Here is a 12,615-nt window from a genome sequence, read left to right as displayed (position 1 = left end):
AAACATCTTTTTGGGAAAGTCCTAATTGTGGTCACTTGGAAAAGTAAGGGTTTCATCGAGAACATGAAGACCATCATACTTTTACACCCTGCAACCGAAAGAAATGGCTTTTTGTACATGCCAGTCTGAATTTCACTACCAAATGCTCTTCCTGTCTGCTTTCTTGAATGTTCTCAACACATTAGGAGAAAGAGCATGTTTGGGCAAGAGCGATGCAGTGTGTGTTTTTCTGGATTGCAAGTGATTTGGGAAACATACTCCTTGTTTTTCCACATCGTCTAAGAAAGAACATGAGGCTTGCAAGAGACTGAAACAATGCATCCCATAACGTATTCCAGCAGTGAAAACACACGTTTCTACAAAGACTTTGAAGGAGCAAGCAAAAGCCTAGTGGTTGAGTGTTCTTTCAGAGAGAAACACACGCATTTCTTCCTTCTGGAGTGAGTTTCCAGCCTGGAATTCATATGCATTTTGTACTGTGCAGAATGTAGCTACCTGCTCGGGTGTTGTGTCATAGAAGCCCCTTTCTTGCAGGAGCTTATTGCAACATTCATTGCTTGGCTAAGTCCTTTAGGGTTGCTTTTGGAAGGTCTTTCAACTTTGGCCAAATCCCGCTTCCTACGAAATTTTTTCGCAGCGCTGCTTCCAAGTGTCCACAAAGAGCTGCTCCTAGAAACTGTCCACATGCACATCTCCCATACTGGCATGCTCGTTTCACTACCTGGAATTTGGTTTCCTCTTCTTTCTTTGAAATGACAAGCCTTCATTCAGCATGCTACACACATCTTGTAGCAGTTTCTATTTTAAGCATGTTGGTGCTCTAAGGACGCTGTCTAACCTGTGTAGAGTGTGTCACTCTCCAGCACTGAATACACAACTTAGAGCTCCTTTCGCCACAGACACGCAAACACATGTTTTTGTGAAAGTCCTACTTCAGGTCACTTGGAAATGTAAGGGTTTCATAGAGAACATGAAATCAATCATGCTTTTGCACTCTGCAAGAGAAATAAATGGCTTTTCTACAAACCAGTCTGAAATTCACTGCAAAACTCCCTTCTCTTCTGCTTTCTTGAATGTTCTCAACGCATTAGGTGAAAGAGCGTGTTTGAGCAAGAGTGATGCAGGTTGCGATTTCCTGGATTTCAAGTGATTTGGGAAACATAATCCGCGTTTTTCCACATTGTGTAAGAAAGAACATGAGGCCTGCAAGAGATTAAAACAATCCATCCCACAACGCATTCCAGCAGTGAAAACACACGTTTCTACAAAGACCTTGAAGGAGCAAGCAAAAGAGTAGTGGCTGAGTGTTCTTTCAGAGAGAAACACACGCATTTCTTCCTTCTGGAGTGAGTTTCCAGCCAGGAATTCATATGTATTTTGTACTGTGCATAATGTAGCTACCTGCTCGGGAGTTGTGTCATTGAAGCACCTTTCCTACAGGAGCTTATTGCAACATTCATTGTTTGGCTAAGTCCTTTAGGTTTGGTTTTGGAAAGTCTTTCAACTTTGGACAAATCCCGCTTCGTACGAAATATTTTCAGAGTGCTGTTTCCAAGTGTCCACAAAGAGCTGCTGCTTGAAACTGTCCACATGCACATCTCCCATACTGGTGGGCTCGTTTCACTTCCTGGAATTTGGTTTCCTCTTCTTTGCTTGAAATGAGAAGCCTTCATTCAGCATGCTACGCACATCTTGTAGCAGTTTCAATTTTAAGCATGTTGGTGCTCTAAGAACGTTTTTTAACCTATGTAGAGTGTGTCACTCTCCAGCATTGAATACACAACTTAGAGCTCCTTTCGCCACAGACACGCAAACATCTTTTTGGGAAAGTCCTAATTGTGGTCACTTGGAAAAGTAAGGGTTTCATCGAGAACATGAAGACCATCATACTTTTACACCCTGCAACCGAAAGAAATGGCTTTTTGTACATGCCAGTCTGAATTTCACTACCAAATGCTCTTCCTGTCTGCTTTCTTGAATGTTCTCAACACATTAGGAGAAAGAGCATGTTTGGGCAAGAGCGATGCAGTGTGTGTTTTTCTGGATTGCAAGTGATTTGGGAAACATACTCCTTGTTTTTCCACATCGTCTAAGAAAGAACATGAGGCTTGCAAGAGACTGAAACAATGCATCCCATAACGTATTCCAGCAGTGAAAACACACGTTTCTACAAAGACTTTGAAGGAGCAAGCAAAAGCCTAGTGGTTGAGTGTTCTTTCAGAGAGAAACACACGCATTTCTTCCTTCTGGAGTGAGTTTCCAGCCTGGAATTCATATGCATTTTGTACTGTGCAGAATGTAGCTACCTGCTCGGGTGTTGTGTCATAGAAGCCCCTTTCTTGCAGGAGCTTATTGCAACATTCATTGCTTGGCTAAGTCCTTTAGGGTTGCTTTTGGAAGGTCTTTCAACTTTGGCCAAATCCCGCTTCCTACGAAATTTTTTCGCAGCGCTGCTTCCAAGTGTCCACAAAGAGCTGCTCCTAGAAACTGTCCACATGCACATCTCCCATACTGGCATGCTCGTTTCACTACCTGGAATTTGGTTTCCTCTTCTTTCTTTGAAATGACAAGCCTTCATTCAGCATGCTACACACATCTTGTAGCAGTTTCTATTTTAAGCATGTTGGTGCTCTAAGGACGCTGTCTAACCTGTGTAGAGTGTGTCACTCTCCAGCACTGAATACACAACTTAGAGCTCCTTTCGCCACAGACACGCAAACACATGTTTTTGTGAAAGTCCTACTTCAGGTCACTTGGAAATGTAAGGGTTTCATAGAGAACATGAAATCAATCATGCTTTTGCACTCTGCAAGAGAAATAAATGGCTTTTCTACAAACCAGTCTGAAATTCACTGCAAAAGGCCCTTCTCTTCTGCTTTCTTGAATGTTCTCAACGCATTAGGTGAAAGAGCGTGTTTGAGCAAGAGTGATGCAGGTTGCGATTTCCTGGATTTCAAGTGATTTGGGAAACATAATCCGCGTTTTTCCACATTGTGTAAGAAAGAACATGAGACCTGCAAGAGATTAAAACAATCCATCCCACAACGCATTCCAGCAGTGAAAACACACGTTTCTACAAAGACCTTGAAGGAGCAAGCAAAAGAGTAGTGGCTGAGTGTTCTTTCAGAGAGAAACACACGCATTTCTTCCTTCTGGAGTGAGTTTCCAGCCAGGAATTCATATGTATTTTGTACTGTGCATAATGTAGCTACCTGCTCGGGAGTTGTGTCATTGAAGCACCTTTCCTACAGGAGCTTATTGCAACATTCATTGTTTGGCTAAGTCCTTTAGGTTTGGTTTTGGAAAGTCTTTCAACTTTGGACAAATCCCGCTTCGTACGAAATATTTTCAGAGTGCTGTTTCCAAGTGTCCACAAAGAGCTGCTGCTTGAAACTGTCCACATGCACATCTCCCATACTGGTGGGCTCGTTTCACTTCCTGGAATTTGGTTTCCTCTTCTTTGCTTGAAATGAGAAGCCTTCATTCAGCATGCTACGCACATCTTGTAGCAGTTTCAATTTTAAGCATGTTGGTGCTCTAAGAACGTTTTTTAACCTATGTAGAGTGTGTCACTCTCCAGCATTGAATACACAACTTAGAGCTCCTTTCGCCACAGACACGCAAACATCTTTTTGGGAAAGTCCTAATTGTGGTCACTTGGAAAAGTAAGGGTTTCATCGAGAACATGAAGACCATCATACTTTTACACCCTGCAACCGAAAGAAATGGCTTTTTGTACATGCCAGTCTGAATTTCACTACCAAATGCTCTTCCTGTCTGCTTTCTTAAATGTTCTCAACACATTAGGAGAAAGAGCATGTTTGGGCAAGAGCGATGCAGTGTGTGTTTTTCTGGATTGCAAGTGATTTGGGAAACATACTCCTTGTTTTTCCACATCGTCTAAGAAAGAACATGAGGCTTGCAAGAGACTGAAACAATGCATCCCATAACGTATTCCAGCAGTGAAAACACACGTTTCTACAAAGACTTTGAAGGAGCAAGCAAAAGCCTAGTGGTTGAGTGTTCTTTCAGAGAGAAACACACGCATTTCTTCCTTCTGGAGTGAGTTTCCAGCCTGGAATTCATATGCATTTTGTACTGTGCAGAATGTAGCTACCTGCTCGGGTGTTGTGTCATAGAAGCCCCTTTCTTGCAGGAGCTTATTGCAACATTCATTGCTTGGCTAAGTCCTTTAGGGTTGCTTTTGGAAGGTCTTTCAACTTTGGCCAAATCCCGCTTCCTACGAAATTTTTTCGCAGCGCTGCTTCCAAGTGTCCACAAAGAGCTGCTCCTAGAAACTGTCCACATGCACATCTCCCATACTGGCATGCTCGTTTCACTACCTGGAATTTGGTTTCCTCTTCTTTCTTTGAAATGACAAGCCTTCATTCAGCATGCTACACACATCTTGTAGCAGTTTCTATTTTAAGCATGTTGGTGCTCTAAGGACGCTGTCTAACCTGTGTAGAGTGTGTCACTCTCCAGCACTGAATACACAACTTAGAGCTCCTTTCGCCACAGACACGCAAACACATGTTTTTGTGAAAGTCCTACTTCAGGTCACTTGGAAATGTAAGGGTTTCATAGAGAACATGAAATCAATCATGCTTTTGCACTCTGCAAGAGAAATAAATGGCTTTTCTACAAACCAGTCTGAAATTCACTGCAAAAGGCCCTTCTCTTCTGCTTTCTTGAATGTTCTCAACGCATTAGGTGAAAGAGCGTGTTTGAGCAAGAGTGATGCAGGTTGCGATTTCCTGGATTTCAAGTGATTTGGGAAACATAATCCGCGTTTTTCCACATTGTGTAAGAAAGAACATGAGGCCTGCAAGAGATTAAAACAATCCATCCCACAACGCATTCCAGCAGTGAAAACACACGTTTCTACAAAGACCTTGAAGGAGCAAGCAAAAGAGTAGTGGCTGAGTGTTCTTTCAGAGAGAAACACACGCATTTCTTCCTTCTGGAGTGAGTTTCCAGCCAGGAATTCATATGTATTTTGTACTGTGCATAATGTAGCTACCTGCTCGGGAGTTGTGTCATTGAAGCACCTTTCCTACAGGAGCTTATTGCAACATTCATTGTTTGGCTAAGTCCTTTAGGTTTGGTTTTGGAAAGTCTTTCAACTTTGGACAAATCCCGCTTCGTACGAAATATTTTCAGAGTGCTGTTTCCAAGTGTCCACAAAGAGCTGCTGCTTGAAACTGTCCACATGCACATCTCCCATACTGGTGGGCTCGTTTCACTTCCTGGAATTTGGTTTCCTCTTCTTTGCTTGAAATGAGAAGCCTTCATTCAGCATGCTACGCACATCTTGTAGCAGTTTCAATTTTAAGCATGTTGGTGCTCTAAGAACGTTTTTTAACCTATGTAGAGTGTGTCACTCTCCAGCATTGAATACACAACTTAGAGCTCCTTTCGCCACAGACACGCAAACATCTTTTTGGGAAAGTCCTAATTGTGGTCACTTGGAAAAGTAAGGGTTTCATCGAGAACATGAAGACCATCATACTTTTACACCCTGCAACCGAAAGAAATGGCTTTTTGTACATGCCAGTCTGAATTTCACTACCAAATGCTCTTCCTGTCTGCTTTCTTGAATGTTCTCAACACATTAGGAGAAAGAGCATGTTTGGGCAAGAGCGATGCAGTGTGTGTTTTTCTGGATTGCAAGTGATTTGGGAAACATACTCCTTGTTCTTCCACATCGTCTAAGAAAGAACATGAGGCTTGCAAGAGACTGAAACAATGCATCCCATAACGTATTCCAGCAGTGAAAACACACGTTTCTACAAAGACTTTGAAGGAGCAAGCAAAAGCCTAGTGGTTGAGTGTTCTTTCAGAGAGAAACACACGCATTTCTTCCTTCTGGAGTGAGTTTCCAGCCTGGAATTCATATGCATTTTGTACTGTGCAGAATGTAGCTACCTGCTCGGGTGTTGTGTCATAGAAGCCCCTTTCTTGCAGGAGCTTATTGCAACTTTCATTGCTTGGCTAAGTCCTTTAGGGTTGCTTTTGGAAGGTCTTTCAACTTTGGCCAAATCCCGCTTCCTACGAAATTTTTTCGCAGCGCTGCTTCCAAGTGTCCACAAAGAGCTGCTCCTAGAAACTGTCCACATGCACATCTCCCATACTGGCATGCTCGTTTCACTACCTGGAATTTGGTTTCCTCTTCTTTCTTTGAAATGACAAGCCTTCATTCAGCATGCTACACACATCTTGTAGCAGTTTCTATTTTAAGCATGTTGGTGCTCTAAGGACGCTGTCTAACCTGTGTAGAGTGTGTCACTCTCCAGCACTGAATACACAACTTAGAGCTCCTTTCGCCACAGACACGCAAACACATGTTTTTGTGAAAGTCCTACTTCAGGTCACTTGGAAATGTAAGGGTTTCATAGAGAACATGAAATCAATCATGCTTTTGCACTCTGCAAGAGAAATAAATGGCTTTTCTACAAACCAGTCTGAAATTCACTGCAAAAGGCCCTTCTCTTCTGCTTTCTTGAATGTTCTCAACGCATTAGGTGAAAGAGCGTGTTTGAGCAAGAGTGATGCAGGTTGCGATTTCCTGGATTTCAAGTGATTTGGGAAACATAATCCGCGTTTTTCCACATTGTGTAAGAAAGAACATGAGGCCTGCAAGAGATTAAAACAATCCATCCCACAACGCATTCCAGCAGTGAAAACACACGTTTCTACAAAGACCTTGAAGGAGCAAGCAAAAGAGTAGTGGCTGAGTGTTCTTTCAGAGAGAAACACACGCATTTCTTCCTTCTGGAGTGAGTTTCCAGCCAGGAATTCATATGTATTTTGTACTGTGCATAATGTAGCTACCTGCTCGGGAGTTGTGTCATTGAAGCACCTTTCCTACAGGAGCTTATTGCAACATTCATTGTTTGGCTAAGTCCTTTAGGTTTGGTTTTGGAAAGTCTTTCAACTTTGGACAAATCCCGCTTCGTACGAAATATTTTCAGAGTGCTGTTTCCAAGTGTCCACAAAGAGCTGCTGCTTGAAACTGTCCACATGCACATCTCCCATACTGGTGGGCTCGTTTCACTTCCTGGAATTTGGTTTCCTCTTCTTTGCTTGAAATGAGAAGCCTTCATTCAGCATGCTACGCACATCTTGTAGCAGTTTCAATTTTAAGCATGTTGGTGCTCTAAGAACGTTTTTTAACCTATGTAGAGTGTGTCACTCTCCAGCATTGAATACACAACTTAGAGCTCCTTTCGCCACAGACACGCAAACATCTTTTTGGGAAAGTCCTAATTGTGGTCACTTGGAAAAGTAAGGGTTTCATCGAGAACATGAAGACCATCATACTTTTACACCCTGCAACCGAAAGAAATGGCTTTTTGTACATGCCAGTCTGAATTTCACTACCAAATGCTCTTCCTGTCTGCTTTCTTGAATGTTCTCAACACATTAGGAGAAAGAGCATGTTTGGGCAAGAGCGATGCAGTGTGTGTTTTTCCGGATTGCAAGTGATTTGGGAAACATACTCCTTGTTCTTCCACATCGTCTAAGAAAGAACATGAGGCTTGCAAGAGACTGAAACAATGCATCCCATAACGTATTCCAGCAGTGAAAACACACGTTTCTACAAAGACTTTGAAGGAGCAAGCAAAAGCCTAGTGGTTGAGTGTTCTTTCAGAGAGAAACACACGCATTTCTTCCTTCTGGAGTGAGTTTCCAGCCTGGAATTCATATGCATTTTGTACTGTGCAGAATGTAGCTACCTGCTCGGGTGTTGTGTCATAGAAGCCCCTTTCTTGCAGGAGCTTATTGCAACATTCATTGCTTGGCTAAGTCCTTTAGGGTTGCTTTTGGAAGGTCTTTCAACTTTGGCCAAATCCCGCTTCCTACGAAATTTTTTCGCAGCGCTGCTTCCAAGTGTCCACAAAGAGCTGCTCCTAGAAACTGTCCACATGCACATCTCCCATACTGGCATGCTCGTTTCACTACCTGGAATTTGGTTTCCTCTTCTTTCTTTGAAATGACAAGCCTTCATTCAGCATGCTACACACATCTTGTAGCAGTTTCTATTTTAAGCATGTTGGTGCTCTAAGGACGCTGTCTAACCTGTGTAGAGTGTGTCACTCTCCAGCACTGAATACACAACTTAGAGCTCCTTTCGCCACAGACACGCAAACACATGTTTTTGTGAAAGTCCTACTTCAGGTCACTTGGAAATGTAAGGGTTTCATAGAGAACATGAAATCAATCATGCTTTTGCACTCTGCAAGAGAAATAAATGGCTTTTCTACAAACCAGTCTGAAATTCACTGCAAAACTCCCTTCTCTTCTGCTTTCTTGAATGTTCTCAACGCATTAGGTGAAAGAGCGTGTTTGAGCAAGAGTGATGCAGGTTGCGATTTCCTGGATTTCAAGTGATTTGGGAAACATAATCCGCGTTTTTCCACATTGTGTAAGAAAGAACATGAGGCCTGCAAGAGATTAAAACAATCCATCCCACAACGCATTCCAGCAGTGAAAACACACGTTTCTACAAAGACCTTGAAGGAGCAAGCAAAAGAGTAGTGGCTGAGTGTTCTTTCAGAGAGAAACACACGCATTTCTTCCTTCTGGAGTGAGTTTCCAGCCAGGAATTCATATGTATTTTGTACTGTGCATAATGTAGCTACCTGCTCGGGAGTTGTGTCATTGAAGCACCTTTCCTACAGGAGCTTATTGCAACATTCATTGTTTGGCTAAGTCCTTTAGGTTTGGTTTTGGAAAGTCTTTCAACTTTGGACAAATCCCGCTTCGTACGAAATATTTTCAGAGTGCTGTTTCCAAGTGTCCACAAAGAGCTGCTGCTTGAAACTGTCCACATGCACATCTCCCATACTGGTGGGCTCGTTTCACTTCCTGGAATTTGGTTTCCTCTTCTTTGCTTGAAATGAGAAGCCTTCATTCAGCATGCTACGCACATCTTGTAGCAGTTTCAATTTTAAGCATGTTGGTGCTCTAAGAACGTTTTTTAACCTATGTAGAGTGTGTCACTCTCCAGCATTGAATACACAACTTAGAGCTCCTTTCGCCACAGACACGCAAACATCTTTTTGGGAAAGTCCTAATTGTGGTCACTTGGAAAAGTAAGGGTTTCATCGAGAACATGAAGACCATCATACTTTTACACCCTGCAACCGAAAGAAATGGCTTTTTGTACATGCCAGTCTCAATTTCACTACCAAATGCTCTTCCTGTCTGCTTTCTTGAATGTTCTCAACACATTAGGAGAAAGAGCATGTTTGGGCAAGAGCGATGCAGTGTGTGTTTTTCCGGATTGCAAGTGATTTGGGAAACATACTCCTTGTTCTTCCACATCGTCTAAGAAAGAACATGAGGCTTGCAAGAGACTGAAACAATGCATCCCATAACGTATTCCAGCAGTGAAAACACACGTTTCTACAAAGACTTTGAAGGAGCAAGCAAAAGCCTAGTGGTTGAGTGTTCTTTCAGAGAGAAACACACGCATTTCTTCCTTCTGGAGTGAGTTTCCAGCCTGGAATTCATATGCATTTTGTACTGTGCAGAATGTAGCTACCTGCTCGGGTGTTGTGTCATAGAAGCCCCTTTCTTGCAGGAGCTTATTGCAACATTCATTGCTTGGCTAAGTCCTTTAGGGTTGCTTTTGGAAGGTCTTTCAACTTTGGCCAAATCCCGCTTCCTACGAAATTTTTTCGCAGCGCTGCTTCCAAGTGTCCACAAAGAGCTGCTCCTAGAAACTGTCCACACGCACATCTCCCATACTGGCATGCTCGTTTCACTACCTGGAATTTGGTTTCCTCTTCTTTCTTTGAAATGACAAGCCTTCATTCAGCATGCTACACACATCTTGTAGCAGTTTCTATTTTAAGCATGTTGGTGCTCTAAGGACGCTGTCTAACCTGTGTAGAGTGTGTCACTCTCCAGCACTGAATACACAACTTAGAGCTCCTTTCGCCACAGACACGCAAACACATGTTTTTGTGAAAGTCCTACTTCAGGTCACTTGGAAATGTAAGGGTTTCATAGAGAACATGAAATCAATCATGCTTTTGCACTCTGCAAGAGAAATAAATGGCTTTTCTACAAACCAGTCTGAAATTCACTGCAAAACTCCCTTCTCTTCTGCTTTCTTGAATGTTCTCAACGCATTAGGTGAAAGAGCGTGTTTGAGCAAGAGTGATGCAGGTTGCTATTTCCTGGATTTCAAGTGATTTGGGAAACATAATCCGCGTTTTTCCACATTGTGTAAGAAAGAACATGAGGCCTGCAAGAGATTAAAACAATCCATCCCACAACGCATTCCAGCAGTGAAAACACACGTTTCTACAAAGACCTTGAAGGAGCAAGCAAAAGAGTAGTGGCTGAGTGTTCTTTCAGAGAGAAACACACGCATTTCTTCCTTCTGGAGTGAGTTTCCAGCCAGGAATTCATATGTATTTTGTACTGTGCATAATGTAGCTACCTGCTCGGGAGTTGTGTCATTGAAGCACCTTTCCTACAGGAGCTTATTGCAACATTCATTGTTTGGCTAAGTCCTTTAGGTTTGGTTTTGGAAAGTCTTTCAACTTTGGACAAATCCCGCTTCGTACGAAATATTTTCAGAGTGCTGTTTCCAAGTGTCCACAAAGAGCTGCTGCTTGAAACTGTCCACATGCACATCTCCCATACTGGTGGGCTCGTTTCACTTCCTGGAATTTGGTTTCCTCTTCTTTGCTTGAAATGAGAAGCCTTCATTCAGCATGCTACGCACATCTTGTAGCAGTTTCAATTTTAAGCATGTTGGTGCTCTAAGAACGTTTTTTAACCTATGTAGAGTGTGTCACTCTCCAGCATTGAATACACAACTTAGAGCTCCTTTCGCCACAGACACGCAAACATCTTTTTGGGAAAGTCCTAATTGTGGTCACTTGGAAAAGTAAGGGTTTCATCGAGAACATGAAGACCATCATACTTTTACACCCTGCAACCGAAAGAAATGGCTTTTTGTACATGCCAGTCTGAATTTCACTACCAAATGCTCTTCCTGTCTGCTTTCTTGAATGTTCTCAACACATTAGGAGAAAGAGCATGTTTGGGCAAGAGCGATGCAGTGTGTGTTTTTCTGGATTGCAAGTGATTTGGGAAACATAATCCGCGTTTTTCCACATTGTGTAAGAAAGAACATGAGGCCTGCAAGAGATTAAAACAATCCATCCCACAACGCATTCCAGCAGTGAAAACACACGTTTCTACAAAGACCTTGAAGGAGCAAGCAAAAGAGTAGTGGCTGAGTGTTCTTTCAGAGAGAAACACACGCATTTCTTCCTTCTGGAGTGAGTTTCCAGCCAGGAATTCATATGTATTTTGTACTGTGCATAATGTAGCTACCTGCTCGGGAGTTGTGTCATTGAAGCACCTTTCCTACAGGAGCTTATTGCAACATTCATTGTTTGGCTAAGTCCTTTAGGTTTGGTTTTGGAAAGTCTTTCAACTTTGGACAAATCCCGCTTCGTACGAAATATTTTCAGAGTGCTGTTTCCAAGTGTCCACAAAGAGCTGCTGCTTGAAACTGTCCACATGCACATCTCCCATACTGGTGGGCTCGTTTCACTTCCTGGAATTTGGTTTCCTCTTCTTTGCTTGAAATGAGAAGCCTTCATTCAGCATGCTACGCACATCTTGTAGCAGTTTCAATTTTAAGCATGTTGGTGCTCTAAGAACGTTTTTTAACCTATGTAGAGTGTGTCACTCTCCAGCATTGAATACACAACTTAGAGCTCCTTTCGCCACAGACACGCAAACATCTTTTTGGGAAAGTCCTAATTGTGGTCACTTGGAAAAGTAAGGGTTTCATCGAGAACATGAAGACCATCATACTTTTACACCCTGCAACCGAAAGAAATGGCTTTTTGTACATGCCAGTCTCAATTTCACTACCAAATGCTCTTCCTGTCTGCTTTCTTGAATGTTCTCAACACATTAGGAGAAAGAGCATGTTTGGGCAAGAGCGATGCAGTGTGTGTTTTTCCGGATTGCAAGTGATTTGGGAAACATACTCCTTGTTCTTCCACATCGTCTAAGAAAGAACATGAGGCTTGCAAGAGACTGAAACAATGCATCCCATAACGTATTCCAGCAGTGAAAACACACGTTTCTACAAAGACTTTGAAGGAGCAAGCAAAAGCCTAGTGGTTGAGTGTTCTTTCAGAGAGAAACACACGCATTTCTTCCTTCTGGAGTGAGTTTCCAGCCTGGAATTCATATGCATTTTGTACTGTGCAGAATGTAGCTACCTGCTCGGGTGTTGTGTCATAGAAGCCCCTTTCTTGCAGGAGCTTATTGCAACATTCATTGCTTGGCTAAGTCCTTTAGGGTTGCTTTTGGAAGGTCTTTCAACTTTGGCCAAATCCCGCTTCCTACGAAATTTTTTCGCAGCGCTGCTTCCAAGTGTCCACAAAGAGCTGCTCCTAGAAACTGTCCACATGCACATCTCCCATACTGGCATGCTCGTTTCACTACCTGGAATTTGGTTTCCTCTTCTTTCTTTGAAATGACAAGCCTTCATTCAGCATGCTACACACATCTTGTAGCAGTTTCTATTTTAAGCATGTTGGTGCTCTAAGGACGCTGTCTAACCTGTGT

Source organism: Miniopterus schreibersii, assembly GCF_964146895.1.
Source record: "Miniopterus schreibersii genome assembly, chromosome: 6".
Classification (NCBI taxonomy): Eukaryota; Metazoa; Chordata; class Mammalia; order Chiroptera; family Miniopteridae; genus Miniopterus; species Miniopterus schreibersii.
The sequence above is the reverse complement of the archived record's forward strand: the minus strand, read 5'-3'. Positions refer to the sequence as shown.